Source organism: Natator depressus, chromosome 10 (assembly GCF_965152275.1).
Source record: "Natator depressus isolate rNatDep1 chromosome 10, rNatDep2.hap1, whole genome shotgun sequence".
Lineage (NCBI taxonomy): Eukaryota > Metazoa > Chordata > Testudines > Cheloniidae > Natator > Natator depressus.
Window position 1 is genome coordinate 13,643,002 of NC_134243.1, and position 22,656 is coordinate 13,665,657.

The 22,656-nt window shown below is 41.2% G+C and overlaps 1 protein-coding gene across 2 annotated transcripts in view; it reads left to right on the forward strand.

Annotated features, from left to right (window-relative positions):
- PRKAR1B (protein kinase cAMP-dependent type I regulatory subunit beta) overlaps positions 1 to 22,656 on the forward strand; it is a 118,760-nt gene that overhangs the window by 90,498 nt on the left and 5,606 nt on the right. The gene's annotated exons all lie outside the window — the stretch shown is intronic.

The following is a 22,656-nucleotide window of genomic DNA, read 5'->3' on the forward strand; positions in this document are numbered from 1 at the left end:
CTGCTGGGAGTTTGAGACCTGAGAAGGAGAAAACTATCGTGACCTGGCCAGAGAGCCAAGCTATGAAGAGGGAGCAGCTGAGTCACAAAGAGAAAGCATAGCAACTCCTGGTGCTCAAGAGGGGCTGCAGCACGAACAAGAGACAGATCAGGGCAACAGACCGGGTGGAGTTACTCCCCAGACACAGCCACCCCAGCAGTGAGTGAACCCTGTGACAATAAGCGTCCTCCTAACAAATGCTTGGGGGGCAATTCCAAGACACTGGCTATTAGTGGTGAAGATGGCTTCCAGGCTCCAGCCCAAAGTTCTTCAGCTGTTTTGCCATAGTGATCAAAAGGACACTGAACAGTGAAAAGGACTCTCTCTGGAGAGAAAGGGAGTGGAAGCTGAGTGTCTGCTGTCCTGGGAGACATGGAATACAGACACTGGTCTTGTGGGAGTGGCTGAAGCAGTTGGGGCCTTCCCCAGCCCTGGGCTTATGCGTCAGGGAAAGATAGGCATGTGTATAGACTATCTGTTGTTTTAAAATCTGTTTTCTCTGAAATGCTTTTGTTCTAAATAAACAGAACTTTTGCTTTAAGAAGGTGCTCCAAGAAGGAACAGAACTGCAGATACTGAACCAACCTTGGGCCTGCTGAGGTTATCACAGTCAACACCAGAGAATTGCAGCCCAAAGTCTGGTCTGAGAGTGAGAGAATCATGGGGTTCCCCTCTCACTTCCTCCCCACCCAAGAGAGGTGAAAGCTTGAGGGCTGGGGGGGGGAGGGGGCACTCAAAGAGACCAGGAGGGGTCAGAGGTGCAGTTAGCCCAGCAACTGTGACAGGTGGTAGGGGTAATCCGTCCCTCTGCTTTGCTTAAACCAAATCTGGGTGGCTGAGTTCCTTTCTCACTTGCTCTCACACAGGCAGTCAGACCAGTCAGGCAGCTGAGACATCCTCTGGGAAGTCATCTGACACTTTCCTTCAGCTCCATCATCTCCCTTTTGCCTCACAAGCAAGCAGATGTTGATGGGTATTTTACACAAACACACACACACACACACACACACACACACACAAATATAATGTGTCTTGGAGCAAGAAGATAACGTAAAAAGGACTCAAAAATACAAAAACAGCTTTAGTGTGTGACCATATTCTTACAGTATTAGGAGCCCTCACTCCATATATCCACATCAAAGAGTTTTGGCTGCATAGTTTCTATTGCTAGCTCAGGGATTGTACATATACAAAGGTATAAACTCTACCCATTAAACCCCACTCTAGAATCATGAGGGGCCTGCAAAGAAGCATCTCAGAATTTTGTGAAGGCAGCCAGAGCTCCCATGGCAGCCAGCATGTGGCCAACAATGCATATAATGGGTATAAAATGCCTTTTTTTCCTTTTTGTGTGGGTGCTGAAGCACTGAAGAAACTTTGGACCTGGCTTCCCCACTTTTGATGCCCACAAAATTTTGAGTGCAAGTCATTGCATCTGCAATATCAGGTAGTTAAAATGTCTAAATGACATTAATTGTGCCCACAAAAAACTGTGGGTGCAAAGTGGGAGGACAGATTTTAAAAATCCAGCCCATAATATATTTGTAGTTAGTAAAACAGCTTGTAAGTAAGCAGCATTTAGAAAATATAGCTTCTTTGTCAAACAACACAGTGTACATTTCTACAAGTTTTCTAAAAATTTTGTGGCTCCATGGAGCAGCAAAAGGCTACAGTATTAAGTTTTCTTAGCCATCAAAACCAGTGTGGAAAATTGGCAGCCTGCTTAAGAGTTACCAAAGGCCTTTATTTTCCTCCTCTTAACGGAACAGCTGCAAAGACTTCAATGGGTAGCAAAGCACTAGCACTGCATACTCATGTACTATCTGTTCTTCTGTCCCTCCAGCCATTCATCCATTCACTCCTAGAATTTCATCTACATGTTTCTCACTTTGGAAGCTGCCAGTGTTTTTCTGCGTTAAAGAATCAAACCCCCTTACCAGTTATTTTATATAGAAGTTACACTTGTGCCTGCTTGTGCTGCTGTAGTTCTGGGTTTGTAGTTTGAACCTCATTTCACAGAGGTTTATGGCTCAGATATAAAACTTTTTTCAGGAGATGTGAGCAGAGCCATCAGGAACAAATTATTTTGCAAACTTTAGTTGAAAGTGGTTTGGCTGGTTTGCAGTCCAAAAAATATTAGCTCCTTTCATATTCTTTTTTTATTTATGGCCTTACATCCAGAAATACTCTACAAACATTACCGAGTTATTTGCATGCTATTCATTTCACGTGCAACGGAAATGCAGTCACTTTTGGGGTGTGATATGGCAGTTGTTTAACAGTACACAGTGACACTATGCAGAAGCAATTTTAGACTGTTTTTTTATTACATATTATAATAACGCAAAGTGAAAATGAGTCAACAATGTGATGCAGTTACAAAAAAGGTTAATATCATTCTGGGGCATTTTAATAGGAGTATTGTATACAAGACAGTGGAGATGATTATCCCACTCTACTCAGCGGCGATAGGGCCTCAGCTGTGTCCAATTCTGGGCACCACATTTTAGGATCGATGTGGACAAGCTAGAGAGTCCATTGAAGACAAATGAAAAGGATAAAAGATTTAGAAAACTTGATCTATGGGGAAAGGTAAAAACAACTGGGCATGTTTAGTCTTGAGAAAAGAAGGCTGATGGGGGACCAGATAATCTTCAGATATGTTAAGGACTGTTTTAAAGAGGATGTGGATTGATTGTTCTCCATGTCTACTGAAGGTAGGACAAGAAGTGATGGGCCTAATCTGGAGCAAGTGAGATTTAGGTTAGATATTAGGAAAAACTTTCTAACTATAAGGGTTGTTAAGCTCTGGAATAGGCTTCCAAGGGAGATTATGAAATCCCCATCATTGGAGATTTTTAAAAAAAGGTTGGATAAACACCTGTCATAGACGTCTAGGTTTACTTGGTCCTGCCTTGGCACAGGGACGGAACTTGATGATGTCTCGAGGTCCCTTCCAGCCCTACATTTCTATGATTATTATGTACAATAGGTGTTTACTTAGAAAAGGCAATGGCCCAGCTTCTGAAGCTTTGAAACAATCACAGGGACTTCTGGGATTGATGTCCCAAAGGGTGTCTCCAAACTTATATAGTTTTGTAGCTCCACCGTGTAAGGTTCCCTAGGAGTGTCAGACCCTACCACAGATTTTAAATAGTTGGCATCATAGTTTTTGTTAACCTGCGATATAAACCACCCATGTTTTGTTAACCTTCATAGTTGCTTTCCTCTATAACATTACTTTGAGGTGCTAACATTCCAACCATGTTGGCTCTTTACAGGAACATTCCTGGTACAAGGGGTAGCACCCTGTGGCGGATTAAAGATTTTGCCGCCCGTAGGCCCTGAAATAATTGCTCCCCCCCGCCCCTGCTCACCTCCGCTCCACCTCCGCCTCCTCCCGTGAGCGCACCGCTGGGTCCTGCTTCTCCCCGCTCCCTGCCAGTGCTTGTGCACGAAACAGCTTCGTGAAGGAGGGGGGAAGAGGGGGAATGCGGCGCGATCAGGAGAGGAGGCGGGGCCAGGGCGGGGATTTGGGGAAGGGGCGCAGTTGGGGCGGGGCCAGGGGGAGCAGCCTCTGGCTGCTATTATAAATTTGCCACCCCTGCAAATTTGCCACCCTAGGCCTGGGCCTTGTCGGCCTAGGCGTTAATACGCCGCTGGTAGCATCTGACATGATTTGTCCAAAGAAATGTATACGTTAAGGAGCGCTCAAATGGTAACTTGAATTTTTGATTAGGCAAGTTAGTATGTTATGCCCCTTACACTTGACTTTCAAACTGTTTTCTCATGCTTTTGGTTTGGCAATCATCTGTGTTGATTTTTGTGGCCAGTTGTAATTATATGTTTATTTAGCTGTGAGTTTGCAGCCCAGTTTTGATTCCAGGAAATAATAATGTTGTTCTGTAAACTATTGTATAGTGTCTGCCTGATACAATACCAACTGTTCCATATGAAGATGAAGATATTATTGAGTTGGTTGGATTTTCATTTGTTGTAATAACCAATTTGCAGCACCTAGATATGGTATCTATGACAAATAAATGAATAAAACCAATAGATTATTTTGTGACACTATAGATAGTATTTGTTAGAAAACAATTCAAATGTCTTGTGGTTCAGTGCAGCTATAACTTTGTATTTCAAATATACAAATACTCATACATGCAGTTATTGAAAATACATGCTTTTGTGCTTTTTTATTTAACCTAATATCTATGGCAACTTTCCTCCAAGGATCTCCACACACTTTAAAAGATTGATTAAACCTCACAACAACACTACGAAGTAGACAACCGTTATTCCCATGTTACAGATGGGTGACCTGAGTCACAGAGAGGTTAAGGACAGTGTCCATTAATTGAGAGTGCCTCCATTTTTTCCTGAAATGCTGAGTATCCACCGCTCCCACTGACTTCAGCTGGAGATATCGGTCCTCAGCACCTCTGCAAATGTCTCAGACTGGATGCCAAAAAAAGGGTAGTAACTAAATTAGTGCCCACTTGTGAAAAACTGGGCCTAAATGCTTTGGGTCAAAGTGAGTCGGTGGCTAAGGAAGGACCAGAACTCAGGATTCCTTTCTCCCACTCTACTTACATGGCCCCACCCTGTCGACTTACAGCACTTTGGTTTTCTAACTCCTTCTGGCCTTTTCTCTGTTCCTGAAGGGGCAAGGTATGTGGCGCCCTCCAAAACCAGTGCATGTGTGCAAATTTGCTAATAATTAACTGTCTGGCCTTCCTCCTACAATCAAAACTTTCACACTCCAGGATGATCAGAAAAGCAACCACAAAGTAAACGATGAATAATTTTCTGCTGGCAGCGTACTTTCTCTTAACAGGCACATTGAGAATTTTTGCCACCTGGAATAATCTCCACTGCCTTGCATTTGTTCACTTATCCTGCTAGTACTTTAGCGCTCTTGCCACACAATCCTTTGGCTTATTTTATTACTTACATTGTCAGTGCTCAAGCTGCAGTTCAGGAAAGTATCCCTTATTATGCATTACAGTATTTAGCATTCCTAAGCACGTGTTCAAGTCCCATTTGAAATCAAAATCAAGCACTTTTAAGTGCTTTCATGAACAGGGATGGCCTATGCAGTCATTTAAGTGCTTTCCAGAATGATAGTCATGATCATTAAAAAGATTTATTAAACAAATACATATCTACACTGGCACACTATGTCATTACACCAGATAAAGATGAGCAGAGGGTGGCGATTTCTTCTCTTAGTTATACCTGTGCAACTCTGCTGACTCCAGCGGGATTGCACTGATGGGAAAGAGGGCAGAATGTTGCTCCAGAAGTGAGAGAGACTTTAGTTTTACTTTCTGCACTAATAATTTTTAGCTTCCTTTGAGATCTATGGAAGAAGAGGGCCACAAAAGTGCTAAGCATCGTCATCCATACTTTACAGAAGAGGAAACAATAATTTATATTCTGGTACGCCCCAGAGGCTTCAACTAGTCGAGACTCTGTTGTGTTAGGCCCTGTCCCAAGGAGGGGTTCACATGACTTCGGTGTGTCTACACAAACATTTAGTTTTGTGGCCAGCTGCACTAGTGTGCTGCACAATGAGTCTCTGTGTGGACACTGCTGACATGCTCTAACAGTTCCTTCGTGCACTTTGATCTATCCTGCCTTGAAATAGGAGTAGATCAAACATATATTAAGGAACTGTTAGTGCACTTCAGCGGGCTCCACCCAGACACTCTTATGCGGCAGGCTAGTGCAGGATAGGTTCACATCCCAGCTTGCTGCAAACTAAATTTCGTGTAGACAAGCCCTTACTTGCACAAAGTCAATGTCACAACCATGATAAAAACCCTGGCCCACATCTAATACATCTATCCTCATTGTCTGCCAGATGAGTAGTGTAGCTCCTCTCTGTCCCCATTCCATTATATGCAAAACTGAGGTAATGATACTATTAACAAAAAAACCATACTCATTTAAGACGTCCATAGTCACATGCACTGGATGTAGGAAAGTATCATTAGCCCCATTTTGCAGATGGGGAAACAGACACAGAGCATGTATGTATGCTTGTGTCTGTCTGTCTGTCTATCTGTCTTTCTCTCTCTAGTGGTAAATATATCCTCAGGATTCCAGGACAATTAAGGTTTTCTTCCACCCTAAATTTTCATAAACACCCATATGATGTCTTCCTGCATTAGCATGGGCTCCTCATTTTTCATGTAACTCTACAATCAGCAGCAGACACCATCAAGACTTGTCTCAATTTAAATATCTAGTGGCTAAGAAAATTGTTTTTCAGATGTAAATTTTTTTACCTTCTGTACCATACTTCATAATTTAAAGATACAAGAAATCAGTAGTGACTTTATCCTTTAATAGCAATGAAATAACTATTGGCCCCAGATTTATTTACTACTAAATTGAAACTGTAAAAAAAATCAAAACGGCAGGCTCTGTATTTTCAGACATTTACAGATCTTGTTTTCCACTACGCTTTTCACACAACAAACTCAGGCTTTCTCAGCCTAGACAGATGTGGAATGTATCTGTTGGATTCCAAGGTCATGGAATTATCCCATATGAGATTCCTGGCACAGAGGTGCAAAACTTTAAGCACCATGCAGCAATTGTTACCATAAAAGAATTATATTTTGGCAAGTGTAACTCATAACAGATGTACAGTTTCTAACAAATAAATTTGCACTTGTATCATAAACTACCCAATACTAGGTAGGCTTTATTCATTTGACTTCATATAAAGCAAGTATTTTTAACTACCATTTTAAAAGAGGAGCCTGCTAAGTTAAAACTCCAGTAAAAAAATGTAAATCTAAATAAAATGTCATTCAAATGGGGCCTGATTCAGCTCCCACTGAGTTCAATTAGTGCTTTGCCATTAACTTCAGTGGGAGCGGGATCAGGGCCATGGTACCAAGGGAAAGGACTGTTATAGTTGTCTGCTATTCAGGCCACTGGAAAAGTTAACAGACAACAGTAGTGAGAGAGGAAGTAGTTTTCATATGCTGTTCTGTACATTCAGCCCAAAACTTGGCTCAGTGGTGCAGTACCTAAAAGAAAGTTTTTCTGATTCAGCTGCCAGAAAATGCTAGGGTCCACAGCTGCGAAGTACTATGCTGTGTCTTTCAGCTCCCACCATTCCCTATATCAGATCCTTTGGATCCACTTATCGTTACTAAGCACCACATATGGCATAGAGATATGTCATGGAACTGACCTGAGTATGCTCAGAATGTCCTCTGATTTCAGTTGCATATTGAGAGCTTATCATGTCTGGTTGGTAACTGAGCTGCTGCCATATGCCTGTGGCAGTCCTTAAAGCTTGGAAAGGCTTAAGGAACATATACCTACCCACAGAAGAAGATGCATTAGGAGAAGATAGTGAAAGGTTTAGGGTGATGCCAAATTATAGTCATGTAGGACAACTTACTGGAACTCTCTGCATGGGCTCTCTTCTATCTCCCAACCCTGCTGAGTACTCTTAGGCACAAGAAATAAAACTGTGTGCATTATGCAGCTTGACATATGATAAAGTTCAAGGCAAACTGGATAATATGATATTAGATGTAATAATGAGCAGTTTCATATTCGATGGTAGTTTTAAAATCCAATATAAGTGTCATCCATTTAATAATAGTAGCTTTTGATCAGTAAAAGAGAGATGGTATGATACTGACCTCCTTTGTAAAGCCCTCTGAGATCTACTGATGAAAAGCTCTATATAAGAGCGAGGTATTATCATTATTATTAATTATTAATTATTATTATTCTCATCTTACGGCTAAGAAAAGCAGATGATGTCAGGTCTCCTGGGTTCGAGTCTCAGCTCTGCCAGTAATTCAGTTTGGATAAATTTTAACATCCCCGCGTCTCTATCCCTATTTTATAGATCAGAGAACAGTAAATCTGACAGCACTTTACAAAGGTGGGTGAAAGATGCTCTTTAAGTACCAAGTATTATTATTACTATGAAAACCAGGCAAATGAGAAATTGCATAATTGCAAGTGGGTCCTAAACAAGGAATGAACAGAAATGATTTGTCTACCGTGTAAAGGCTTTGAAAATGAATGCATACAGCAGTATGCTTAAGTGGGAGAACTGATGTGACAGAACGGATATGTAGAACTGTGTTTGGACAATTGTCTTGGAGCACAACTATAATTATCATGGGGACCATTCCCATTGACTTGGACATTTCAATCAGGGCCACGTTTGATGCTTCTGTCTGGGCAGGGGCATGCTGTGAACAATCATGACTGCTGAAAAGTGTTTGAGATTAGAACTCTGTAGGGTGAAAGCGCTGTTTCTTAACTCTGCTGTAACACTCTTTGTGCCTAGACTCTATGTGGTTGCAAACCATGTTCAAACCATGGTTAGATTGAACAAGGTTTGCACCTTGGTTAAAAACACTAACATGGAGGAACCCTATATAGTAGGAGTTAAGGGGGACTCAGCCCCTTGCAGGATTAGGCCTTTTTGTGGTAAATGTAGGCTTGTGTATTATTGCAAAACAGGCTTTTGAAGATTTATGGTGTAAAAGCTGTTTAACAAAAAAGAAAAAGAAAAATAATGGTCCGATTGTTTCCTGCTTTAAATTGTTACACTTTGACACTATAACCTGAAAGAGATCCCTTTGGCACATACCCGTACAACAAGCAGGAGAACTACAAAGTAAACCTCTTCCGTAGGGTTAATGAAGTCACTGCCTTAGGCACACTCCGCTATCACGCATGATAATCTCTTTAAAATACAAGGTGATTAATTATTAATTAGGAAGATGAATGTGGTCTAGAAAAGGAGTTTCAAAGGCTACACTCAGAACTGCTCAGTGTCACCAGGATTTGGTTGATAGTGCGTCTGTTTGTCAAGGGCTGCGCAGTACAGCAACTTCTACTATACCTAAAACAATAAATGAAAGAAACCAAAATAACAATAAGTGCCTGAATTTCCTGGGCTGTAGCTGGTTTAACAACAAAAGAATTATTTTACCCAGAGTCCTTGCAACAAGGGTTGATTCTGTTTCCATCTGGTGTCACCAGCTGAGCTTAAATATTACCGCTCACATGGGCTCCAGTTCAGCATTCCATCCCTTCTGTGTTTGTACAGTAGGGTTCTGATCTGTGACTAGCTCTCCTAAGCACTATGGTAATATGAATAATAATTCAGGACAGTACCTAAGCATGTGCCTAACTTTAATCATGTGCTTAAGTCCCTTTGAGGTCAAGCTCTTAAAGTTTAGGCATGTTCTTACTTGCTATCCTAAATAGGGATGTGATTAAGCACATGCTGCAGTGCTTTGCAATCCAATCCAGCAAAATATGGGCCCGATCCAGCTGTTGGTGATGTCAGTGGGAATCTTTCCATTGAATTCAGTGAGCATTGGATCAGGCCCTATAGTTGTAATCTGGAGTGTGCATTCTGGCTCTGTGGGAGGCTGACCTCTTCTAAAGAATGGAGGCAGAAAATAGGTTATAAAATAACCCACCTAGTTCTCTGAACCATAACTGTGTGGAAAAAGCCTATGCAAACAAGCTTTGCTACCCTTAATTCTCAAGATGTTCACATCTGACACATTATTACAGAAAATATTCCCAGCCAGTCTGGCCAATGCAGGGCATTTGTGTCAAGTTTCTGGATGCAATAACTTTAAAAAAACAAGACATTATAACCTAAAACCACAGTGCTGAAATATTATGTATAATACTTTTACCAACACATCCTATCTTAGCAACTTATCTGTCTTATATGGCTCCGTTACTGAACACATCGCAATCTTCAGTGTATTTATCCTCACAACAATAGGGCAGTGTTGTTATCCCTCTTATACACAGGGGGGATTGAGGCCTAGGGAGACTAAGTGACTTGCCCAAGTTCACACAGGAAGTCCATGGCAGAGCAGAAAATGGAATCCCATCTTCTGAACCCAAGCTAGTGCCCTAACTGGTCCATCCTTCCTCCTCCACCTGAAGCTTTACATGTTCAAAAAGCTGCACACACATCAGATTAATTTAATTGCAAATTAAGGTTTTCATAAATGGCTAATGTGAAGCAACAGGATTTGGGGGGGTTGTTTTGTTTTTTTAAATGAGACCAACATTTTCAGTGTCAGGTGCCTGAAGTTATGCATAAATGGGCTATGCATAACATAAGTGGGCTATTTTTCAGAGATGCTGGCTCACAGCATCATCCACTGAGGTACTTTATACTTCAAAATTACTGGCTGCAATTTGAAACTTTTTATAAACTATTATTTCCCCAAATTTTTAAGATCCAGATCATTGGCTACATCTGAGGAGTACAGAGTTCAAAGGGTGTGCTTACTGTTCTTCACCTTGGCATTCCCTTGAACTTGGGGCCAGTTTTGGAATTTCTGATCCCCAGGTATAAATTAAAGCAGCCTCGGGGTGCTGTAATTTAAGCTTCCTGTCAATGGTCCCAAAGGACAAAATGCATCAAGGAACTGGTGCAGAGGTGGGGCGTCCTGATTGCTCCCACTCGCCTCTGATGACCTCCAGTGTGTGTATAGGAGCCTTTATGTTGCTTTTGTGTCTCTGAAGGACACCCTTTGGCCTATGCCTGCTTTATGATCAGATTCCATCAGCAGTGCAGCACAAAGCAGCTCTGGAAGATCTAGCCCTCAAATTCCTAAAAGTATTTTAAAAACCCAACCTTTTTGCACACTTTATGCACAGCACAACAAATTTGCATTGAATGGTCTTAATTCATATCTGGGATGACAGCTTGTGTAGAGCGTTCAGTCTCATTCAGCTGTAATTTAAATCACCTGATTCTGAAATCCCTTAAAATTGAGATTTATACTGGAAATACTGACACACCCTTGATGATAATGGCCCGGCCAATTGCAAATATGGGACACACTGAAAACTAGGAGGAAAGTTGGTACTGAGATGTAAATCCAGAGTTAATTGTTGCCTAGTAACATGCAGTATGTACAATTCCATTTTCAAAAAGATCAAGAATGTTGGGTGTTTTTAAGATTCTTTCCTCCATGTACAATGTTTCTCAGGATCGTATGTTTAGTTAGAGCATATTCTTTTTTCTTTCTGGGTACGCTTTGGGCCTGATTCTGCTACCTTTACTCCTCTCATGTTGTACCTTACTCAAGTCAAGAAGCCTCATTGAAATCCCCCCAGTAAAGTATTGCTCAGTATGAGTAAGACTGGCAGAATCAGGCTGGCTGTCTCTGCAGGTTTTCAGGAGGTTGCCAGGATATGTGTTAAGGCTTTTGGGGATTGAAGCATTTGCTAACACACCATTACAAACTATTTACTCAATACGGTCAAGAGCATTGTGGCTCTGAGTGCTTTAAATCTACACTACAGGTGCTCACAGTCCCAGCAGTACTAGCTCTGTGTTTATCGCACTTGAGTATTGTCTCCTGTAAACATGTAAACGGTATTTGACATATACCTATATAAACAGTGTTCAGACTGATGGGAAGGGGCATTGTGGGATTTCCCAGACTCTGGAGGAATTCATCCATCTCACTGGATACTAAAAACCATGCCTTGCAGGGGTAGCTTTTAGCCGTGGCTCATAAAGATACTGTTGAGATGGCTATGGATTTTGCAAGATTTTGCCTGCCCCTTAGAGCAGGGCAAGTGGCTTTATAGTGTAGATTTCCATAGGATTTGCAGAATGTACACAGCTTTCTCTGTAAGAAAAGGCAACTCTGGGGGGATGTATTTTACTGTATTCCAGAACTGCAAAATTTTGTTTTTGAATGCAAACTGAAGGTATTGTAAATCCCCTAGAGAAGCGTATCACCAAACCCCACAAGGAGTATTTTATTCCATTCCCACTGCAAATTACTCAACGTTTTGTTTGTTGCTTAGAAGCTCCTGCCCTAGCTGGTGGCAGCTGCTAGCCCAGTTCTGGTCACAGCATTAGTTATGAGACTTTAATTATGATGTCTGTCTCAGACTTTTGCTTGGTCTGGTTATTTCAATATCTACAGAATGTTTTCACAAAGTAGCAGATGGTGGTAGGAGTAACTGGGCCATAAAACAACATTAACAGCTAAAAATGATTTTCACCAGAAAGGAGTTTGGGAGTGAGGGGAGGGGAATTTATCACTTTTTTTTTGTTGTCTCTCTTTTGCATTCAATATTGCCCATTCCGTAGGTGGTGGTATTCTATGCTGTCGGCTCCCAAGACACGATAACTGTTAAAGTCAGTCACAAATATGAACAGTTGATGAATAACCCATTATAGAGTCACTTTTATGTTGACTCAGTGGACATTTCCTGGCTTCAGAGAGAGAAAAGATAATGGCAAGCTTTGTAGAAAGAAAGAATCTTTAAAATGCAATATTTTTTTTCTTTGTGACTTTTATTGCCTTGTACACTGCCTTGTCTGAAGGAGGAAAACAGTGCATTGTTGGCAATCATCCACAGCGCTTGGCACAAACAGCCCTTAAAATCTGGCATCAGGATGAGTATTAATTCTGTTGTTTTCCCACAGAAGCTACAAAATAGTCAAGGCCAAGTATCTTTAAGATCATTCCTTAAAAATTCACACCTGGACCTACCTTTACAGTTCACCTATTGAAACAGGTAATTTTTCTGCCACCAGTACAATAGAGGGACTGGGTATATAAAAAAAAGCAACTAAAATGTTAAAACTAGGTAGAGGTAAAAAGCATATAGGCCCAGATCCTGAGCTGTGATGGAGCCACTCAGCATCATACTGCCAACAGGATCTGGGCTCGTGATCTCCAGCTGCCATACTGGTCCCAATTGGCAGCTGGTATAACATAGTACAGCCTTAGGGCTGGCCCAGCACGCAGCTGGCCTAGAATCAGAACGTACAAAGGTCACATTTGCATCCGCCTATCTGCACTGCTCTATATGCTTTTTGCCTGTAGGTGAAGACCTGAGCAGCAATATTGTGCAGATATGCATTTATCAGACACCTGTCTACTGTACCCTGATCTTGTTTACAGTGGTGTAAATCACAGTAATGTTTCTGAAGTCAGAAGATATAGGCCCTCTTTCAGAAAGCATTTCCACTGGTTATAAACTTACCCTATTGTAAAGAGTGAGAAATGCTTGGTAAGGAAGATCACCTACTGAGCAAGGACTTCTTGATTTATATTTTCACCTAAGTATTTCAGGGGTGTCTGTGCACTCTCTATATCCATTCTGATTGACAGAGAATATTCTGTTCCTTTTGGCAATGCGTCAGGTTTGCAGGTCTCTCTCACACAACAGTTCTCATCCTGTTCCCACCAAAGTTAATAGCAAAACTGGTTGGCTACAGTGAGAGCATGATTGGACTCAGTACAGGTTTAATGCCGACTTTCTCACCACTGCAGAGCAAGCCTGTCTCTGAGACCGCTATGGGGGAGGGACAAAATGATGTAAAAGGTCTTTCTATCTCAAATCTAGTATGATTTTAAATAGTAAAAGATCAAGACAAAGGCATTTCCTGGTGATTAATGACTGACTGGGTGTAGTCGTGTCTGGGCCTTAACCCTGATCTCTTCTATATCCCTAGGAAATGCCCTGTGGCTCAGTTGTTTTTGCTGTTTTAAACTACTCTTAGTGTATGATTGATTGTCATTTTTAAAGCACCTTCACAGTTGTGGCTATTTTGGTGCCTGTGTGAAACAGCTTTTGTTCCTCACTCTCTTGAGCATGCGGATGTTATTCCTAAATTTATATAAATGGTACCCACTTGCTGATGGGATCTTAGAAACACATATAATTTTATGCATGTGTGATACTGCTGGCACACGTCACATTGCACAGTACCAGGCATAGTTGGAGAGCTAATGTCTAGAACATGTGCCAGTCAGATATCACAGTTTGTTTTCTAGTGTCCTGTCTAGCTTGTAATATGTAATAATGTTGCTGAGAATTTTGTGTCAGAATATTGTGCATTAATGTTACCAAGCTTAAAGAATGTTAATACAATGGTATTAACAATATAAAGGCCCCTTCTGAACCGCTGTTCTGTAAAGACAAATGTATGGGAAGCACAGTGCTTCCATTATTACTATAATGCTGTCTTTCGAGTTCATTCAATGATAGGGGAATTTTTAGGGCTTAATCCTGCTAGGTGCTGAGTGTCTTCAGATCCCTTTGAAATCAGTGGGATTTGAAGGCACTCTGTGCTTCTCAGGGTCAGGACCATAATTAGCAAAGCTGCCTGTGTACATACTGCATAAAATAGCTGGACAGTTTTTAAAATGTTGTTAGTAGAGGCTACTGTTACTTAGCAGCTGCCTTTTCTGCATATTGAGAACTGTAATCTACAGTCAATCCTAACATGCCAAGAGAAGAATTCAATTCATGGACATAGCTCAAAAAGGGATTTTTTTTATGCAGGCATGGGGCCTGATTCTATAGCCCTTACTCACATAAGTAATCATTAAAACTGATAAGTAGTAAAGATGGTCATGAGAGTAATGGTTGCAGAATTGAACTAAAGACGATTAAAATTATAGTTTTTAAATTAAAAAGAGCTGAATCGATTTAAATTATTAAATCACTATTTTAAAAATAACGTTGAAGTTGTCTGAAACATTTGCTGATAGATCGCTGTGGGTCTGCTGGACTCATCAGACTGTCAATGTTTCTAGTGTGTTTGTTGCCCTAGAAGAGGAACTACAGCTTCTGAATTTCCTTAATTTGAACTAATGACGGGGCGATTTATACTGTAAATTAATTTTGTGAATTATCAAGTAAGGGGGCAAAGGTGATTAAATAAAACCCCTATGGATACTGCATCATAAATGTTTTGTTCATTTCAGGCCCAAACCAACTTCCCTTGAAGCCACTGACTGTGCTGCGATTTGAATGGAGCTGTTATTTGGCACATGTGCAGTAGTTTTCTGATATTACTCCGTAGCATACTAGTAAATATTCAGTAGCTTGTAATAGCTTAGCAGAGATTTAATTGTACTGCTGTAATGAGGTCTCATGTTTCTGAGGACTGGGGAGAAGCTTACCTTCTGAGTGTGTGCATTACGGGGGGAGTGGATTAGCAAACTGTGAAAGAGCAAGGGGCTGCTGTGCATGGTTAGCAGTTGATAGTGCAATGGTTTAACAGCAGTAGCAGAGGGAGAGACTACGACTGCGATTACATTGACGCTATAGCACTTGTGGGAGAGCTCTCCCGTCGGCTCAATAGCTCCTGCCTCCGCGAGAGGCGGTAGCTATGTTGGCAGGAGAAACTCCCCCACTGACATAGTGCTGTCCACACCAGCACTTAGGTTGGTGCAATTTATGTTGCCCAGGGGTGTGGATTGTTCACACCCCCTGAGCAACGTAAGTTATACCCAAGTAACCTGTGGTGTAGACAAGGTCTAGATCTTTTCCATCTCTTGTATGTGCAGGCCGCGTACTCTTTTTTAATACATGATGCAGAGGGAAGAAAAATGCGTCAGGAAAGCCTTCAAAACTGGGAAGTGGGAGCAACTCCAGGGTGGAAGAGACCCCAATTGTTTAAATCTATATTTACAAGGTGAGACAAGGCTAGTTTCTCCAGTTTGTGTGTTTGATCTTTTCCCATTATTACTTCCATGAAAAAAAGATGCAGTCAAGCACAAAAAGGGACTCAGGGAGAATTTCACGAGCCAGATAGGAATGTTCAGCTTTGTACCCCGACTGTAAGGGCTCAGCTACACACAAACCATGTACCTCTCACTATATTGGTATAGTTAAAGCAATACAACCCCCCTAGTGCAGACTCAGATATACTGGTATAAAGGTGCTTATGCTGGCATAGTTTATTCCCATAAGGAAAGGGGAATAAGCTATACTGGTATACAGCAACTTTATCCTGGTGTAACTGCATCCATCCTAGGGCTTGCACCAATTTAACTATTTCAGCTGAAAATCATGCCCTTAACTGAAATAGTTAAATTGGTAGAAAAACTGTACATACAACAGGCCTGAGCTTTGTCGCTTTTGTGGTCTGTGGTCTACTCTCTGACAGTACTTGTTAGTAATCAGTAAGTGGAAGTGTGTTCCACAGGGGGGCTCCTAAATTCACAAGAGATGACTCTCCCATTCAGAAGCTCCTTTCATGGATCAGTCATTCAGTGTTAGTGAGGTGAAGGGAAGTGAAATAGACAGAACATAAAAAAGTTAATTAAAAAAAACATACAAAGCAAAATGCAGTACTCGGTTTTATACCCATTTCCAGATGACTGAACACAGTGGTGTTCAATGCAGCTGATACTATGCTAGCATTTTGCCTAAAGCCTTTACCACACTTCCTTGCACTGATAAAATAAATGGTATGAAAAGAGCAGAATGAATTCATACAATCTACAGAACATTATTTATAATGAGCCTGGGAGTTTTACCCAGTAGAAGCTGGATTGGGCATATGTACACACAGAACCTAAATTCTTTGTCAAAGGCAAGCAATAAGATACTGTGATTTATTTTCCTGTTAAAGGACCCAATGGTGCAAGGCCCATCTCACATGAATGAAGGTATAAAGAAGGATTTTCAGGATCTGGCTCAAAGTGACGGGAACTTGACCCCTTTACACAGGGCTCGTCCTGTAGTAGATTAGTAGTTTCCAAAGTTTGGCCAAGTTCAGTATATTTCCATCTCTAACTCCAAGTACAGGATACTTCCCATCTAATACTCTTTCATCAAACTGCAAAAAGTGGGAAGATAGACAAATATTTTAATGACTCATATTAAAATTACAGTATGCCACCAATTGCTACTAATCCATCTAGTAATATTTAGTCACCCATGGCTATAATTTATACCTGACTCGGTTTTTATTATTTGAAAAGCCCAGCCCCACATCTCCTTTTTCACCTATCATCCCAAATAAAACTATATATTGTAGCTCACAGCCTACCCTATTATAACAGTAACATCTCAGCAACATAGATCTGTGGCTGTCCTGCCTCATGAGCCTTCAGATGCTCTCTGCATAGTCAGTAATCCCATCTTCATAGAGAACATGTAGGAGGCTGCCAAACCCCCTCCAGCAGATTAGCCTCCGTGGGATGGTTCTGCAGCTGCTTCACATCCTAGTGAGAAGGAGTCACTTCTTCACCACCTTCCTGAACATCTGCCTAGTATGGCCAGGCTGCTTGGGCCAGCTGCTGGGCACAGTCTTTGTTCTGATTGGTCAAATCCTGAGATCTTTTCTCAGTTTTTACTTTGGTAAACTCCAACTGATTTCAATGAGTAAGTAGTGAGCATGAAGTTCACGAGCTTAAAGCCCTCTGCATTGCTAAAGCCATGCATTGGAGCTATTAGGCTTTGATGAACTGATAGAGAGGCAGGGAAGGGACCTCCATGTCCACCCTGTGTAGGCTGGCAAGCAAAGTGGTGATGGGGGCAGACATTGTGTGGTTGAAGCCCACTTTTATGCAAAGGCATTGGCCCTAACATTCGGTGCAGGAGCATGGATGGGCTGCATAGCAGTTTTTCTAGAGAGGCAACTTTACTGCCTGGTGTTGGTTTGGGGTGTGTGTGGTAGATTTCAGATGCTACACTTCCCCAACATGAAACCTGACGAACTAGGTTTTACGAAGGTAAAGTGAAATTCACCCTAGTAAAGACTGAGACAGGAGCCCGGATTACAAGAATATCAGAATGGCCATACTGGGTCAGACCAATGGTCCATCTAGCCCAGTATCCTGTCTTCTGACACTGGCCAATGCCAGGTGCTTCTGAGGGGATGCACAGAACAGGCAATCATTGAATGATCCTTCCCCAGTTACCCACGCTCAGCTTCTGGCAAGCAGAGGCTCGGGACACTGAGAGCATGGTGTTGCATCTCTGCCCATCCTGGCTAACAGCTACTGATGGACCCACCCTCCATGATTTAGTTGATTTTTTTTTTAACCCTATTATAGTTTTGGCCTTTACAACATCCCGAATTCCACAGGTTGACTGTGTGTTGTGTGAAGAAGTACTTCCTTTTGTTTGTTTTAAACCGGCTGCCTATTAATTTAATTGGGTGACCCCTGGTTCTTGTGTTATGTGAAGGAGTTAATAATACTATCTTATTCACTTTCTCCACAGCAGTCACAATTGTGTAGACCTCTATCTTATCCCCTCTTAGTCATCTCTTTTCCAAGCTGAAAAATCTGTCTTTTTCATGTCTCCTGATATAGAAGCTGTTCCATATCTTTAATCATTTTTGTTGCCCTTCTCTGTACCTTTTCCAATTGTAATATATCTTTTTTGAGATGGGGTGACCAGAACTGCATGCAATATTCCAGGCATGGGCATAGCATGGATTTATATATTGGCATTATGATATTTTCTGTCTTATTATCTATCCCTTTCCTAATGGTTCCTAACATTCTGTTGGCTTTTTTGACTGCAGCTGCACATTGAGTGGATGTTATCCACAATGACTCCAAGATCTCTTTCTTGAGTGGTAACAGCTAATTTAGACCGCATCATTTTGTATGTGTAGCTGGGATTACGTTTTCCGTTATGCTTTACTTTGCATTTATCAAAGTATAGAATTTCATCTGCTATTTTGTTGCCCAGTCACCCAGTTTTGTGAGATCCCTGTGTAACTCTTCACAGTCTGCTTTGGACTTAACTATCTTGAGTAATTTTGTATTATCTGCAAATTTTGCCACCTTACTGTTTACCCCTTTTTCCAGATCATTTATGAATATGTTGAACAGCACTGGGGGACACCACTATTTACCTCTCTCCATTCTGAAAATTGACCATTTATTCCATCCCTTTGTTTTCTATTTTTTAACCAGTTACTTATCCATGAAAGGATCTTCCTTTTTATCCCATGACTGCATACTTTGCTTAAGAGCCTTTGGTGAGGACCCTTGTCAAAGGCTTTCTGAAAATCTAAGTATACTATATCCACTGGAGCACACTGGTCCACATATTTGTTGACCCCCTCAAAGAAATCTAATAGATTGGTGAGGCATGATTTCCCTTTACAAAATCTATGTTGACTCTTCCCCAACAAATTGTATTCATCTATGTGTCTGATAATTCTGTTCTTTATTATAGTTTCAACCTATTTGCCTGATACTGAAGTTAGTCTTACCAGACTGTAATTGCCAGGATTGCCTCTGGAGCCTTTTTAAAAAATTGGTTCACATTAGCTTTCCTCCTGTCATCTGGTACAGAAGCTGATTTAAATGATAGATTATATATCAGTTAGTAGTTCTGCAATTTCATATTTGAATTCCTTCAGAACTCTCTGGTGAATACCATCTGGTCCTGGTGACTTATTACTGTTTAATTTATCAATTTGTTCCAAAACCTCCTCTACTGACACCTCAATCTGGGACACTTCCTCAGATTCGTCACCTAAAAAGAATAGCTCAGGTGTGGGAATCTTCCTCACATCCTCTGCATTGAAGACCAATGCAAAGAATTCATTTAGCTTCTCTGCTCTTAAGCAATGGCCTTGTCTTCCTTGAGTGCTCCCTGAGCACCTTGATCGTCCAGTGGCCCATTGACTGTTTGGCTGACTTCCCGCTTCTGTTGTACTAAAAAAAAATTGCTGTTAGCTTATGACTCTTTGGCTAGTAGCTTTTCAAATTGTTTTTTGTCCTGCCTGATTATACTTTCACACTGCACTTGTCCGAGTTTATGCTCCTCCAAAAACCATAACACATTTTAAGTAGCCATAAAGCATTTTAAAACTACCCCAAAATTGCAAACCTTATTACTGTTCATTAATTTCTTTTCTTTCCTACCTTTATTTTTACGGGTTGTAACATACCAGTTTGTCTTGCATTGTTCAGTGCATTGATCATACCTCAGGGCTAACATATCTGTGAAGTAAAAACTTTAATGCCAGTGATTTTTAGTAAAGATTCTCCCACCATTAATGGGCCTGATCCAAATTCCACTGAGGTCGACAGAAGAACTCCTATTGATATCGTTAGACTTTGGATCGGGCCAAATATGAACAGAATATCAGAATATAAAGATTCTCCCACTATTAATGAGTCTGATCCTCAGCCTGATCCTACAGAGGAGTCATTTTATTCTTATCAACGGTCCTACTGAAGCCAGAGGGACCAATCTTGTGAGTAAAGTGACTCAGATGTGTAAGAATGTGAAGGATGAGGCCCTATCAATGCTACTGGGGTGCCTTGATCCCAGATGAACAATATGTGTGGTTAACTTTCTGGGATGTCTAACCCACCTATATGGTCAGACAGTAAAACATCTATCAAAAACTCATTACTTTGGAGAGGAGGGAAGCTCATGGATTATAAAATTTAATTTACCTTTTACATCTTAAATTATGGTGCCATATCTAAGTTATAAATTTTTGCAAAGCAAATTGCTGGTGCGTCTGAAAGGCATTCATAAATATTTCTCACTGCTGCCACAGAACTGTTACAGAGGGAGTAACTTGGTGTGTGGGGTGATGATGGTGGATGTTGATGGCACATTGCTTTGAGAACTCCTACTCCTGTTGTTTTTGCAATAAGATGCCTGTATTTACTTGGAGGAAAGGAGAGGAGGTTAATGATATCAGTTACTGGGAAGACAGAGACCCCTCAGTGCCTGTATGAGAAAATTCTTAGATCCACTAAAGATTTATCATTTCACTCCCAAACTTCTGCTAGCGAGGAGACATGCCTGTCTGCTTTCAGTTTCCTATCATCACAAAAAACTGATTTATCAGATGGTGTCAAACATCTTCCTGCTGCCTACAATGTATACTCTAAAGGTTTTGCTCCACAATGGAGGAGGTTGAAATAACTATCAGTGTACAAGATGCTGTTTTAAACTGAACAGTATTAAAGGGCTTGATCCTGCAAAACTTTGATCATTGAGCCCAACCCTGCAAACTGCTATGTGTCACTTAAAGGGAAGTGTTTGCCCATTGAGATCAAATGTTTGGGGAGGAGAGGGCACACAGGCTGTCTGAACACTCCTCATGAAATGCTCCTGATTCCCAGGATTGGGACAAATGCCACTGTTCATGCAGCTGAGGACTTCTGTTGGGAGTCAGGGGTTGCAAGGCTCAGCACAATGGATGTAGACAACTGAGAAATCATACTGTGAACAACTGAAAAGTAAGCTAAGATGAAGTGTGGCTGTGAAACCTTGGGGTGGGGGTGGAGGTGGAGGCTGGGGGGACTAATACCTAATTAGTTTTGGTATTATTGACTTAATTTACAATAATTTATGGAGAATAAAGGGTTGTGATTTATTTTATTTCTACATTGGACCTGTTATACATGTACAAAATGGAGGTGTTATGGATGGATAATTATAAACACCCTCTTCTTTTTGCCATAATGTGGGCTGTTTTCCTGGACAGACACTACCCCAAAGATGTACGTCTGGAGTGTGCATCTACTGCAAAAAGAGACAAATCAGGTCTTACATCTGGGTGCTGTTGTCAGGGTTTCAGGAAACTTCTTTGACTCTATTATAGACCTGTTTTCGCTGAGCAGCGGGAAGAGCGTATGTGACTGTTAAACAAGAGTGGAAAAATATGTATCTGGAATATGCTTTATCCTGCCAAGCTGAGTGTTTATTGTGGAGCCCAGAAACATCTCTGCTTCTCCAGCAGATATCACGGTGTTTCTAAAAAGGCAGACTGCAGTAGAACGGTGGAAGCAATTGCTTCAGAAAACTCTGACTTATTGAAGTTTTATATCACGTTGCCTCTATCAAAAATATTAATATTAAAAGAGGCCCATAAAAGGTGATACCAGGAGAGATAGAAGTAGTACTGCTTGGTATTGTAATTACCTCAGGATGGGTAGTTGGGAACTTTAACCTGGAGGGTCAGTACTCTTCTCATTTTGTTTATCAGGTTTTCATTTGTCATAAATGTTGAAAAAAGTACAGTGGAAAAGAGAATGGAGACTTAGATTTCAGACAGGTACTTTGGTGGAGGAGTGAGGGCTTTGCCACTTTTCAGGTTGGGACTCGGGTTGAAATAATGAGAGGCGCACAGGGGCTGGAAATCATCAAAGAAGCTGATCTTGCAGGCTTTGCACAGCAAATCGGGTGCTAACGGAATGCAGACATTGGGGCCCATGAGCTGCAGCTGATCTGGAGCTTAGTGAGAGAGGGGTTATTCTATTCCCATTAGTTACTCTGGAGCACGAAGCATTCTGTGCGTATGTATGTGTACACACGCGCACACCTGCACTCTGTGAGAACTACTGTAGTCAGCGTGGTGGAAAAAAAATCAGTACACTTACATTGTACTTACATTACTTTCAAGTTGACTTGAAAGGCTTGGAATACAGCAGCTTTGGCTAAATGGTTTAGTTATATCAAGGATAAAGAATTTTTGCTGGAAATTGACAATTCACGAGATCACTTTAGTATATTCAGTCCTCCTGTCCAGTTCCTTTGCTGCTGACAGTTTTATGTGCACGGCTGTGTTTTGACAGACAAAAAAACAATTGTAAGCCTACCTTATTTAAAAACAGTATGGACACTGATCCTGCAAGCTCTTGCCCATGTCAGTTGTCCGTCCTCAGGCGAGAAGTGTGTATAGCATGTTTGTGAACTTCATGTCTGTGCCACTCCTGCTCTTTAGGATGATATCCTGGCCCTGTTGAAGCCAATGAGAGTTTTGCCATTGACTTCACTGGGGTCCAGGATTTTACCAAAAGAGCTTATTCTTTTTTGAAATAC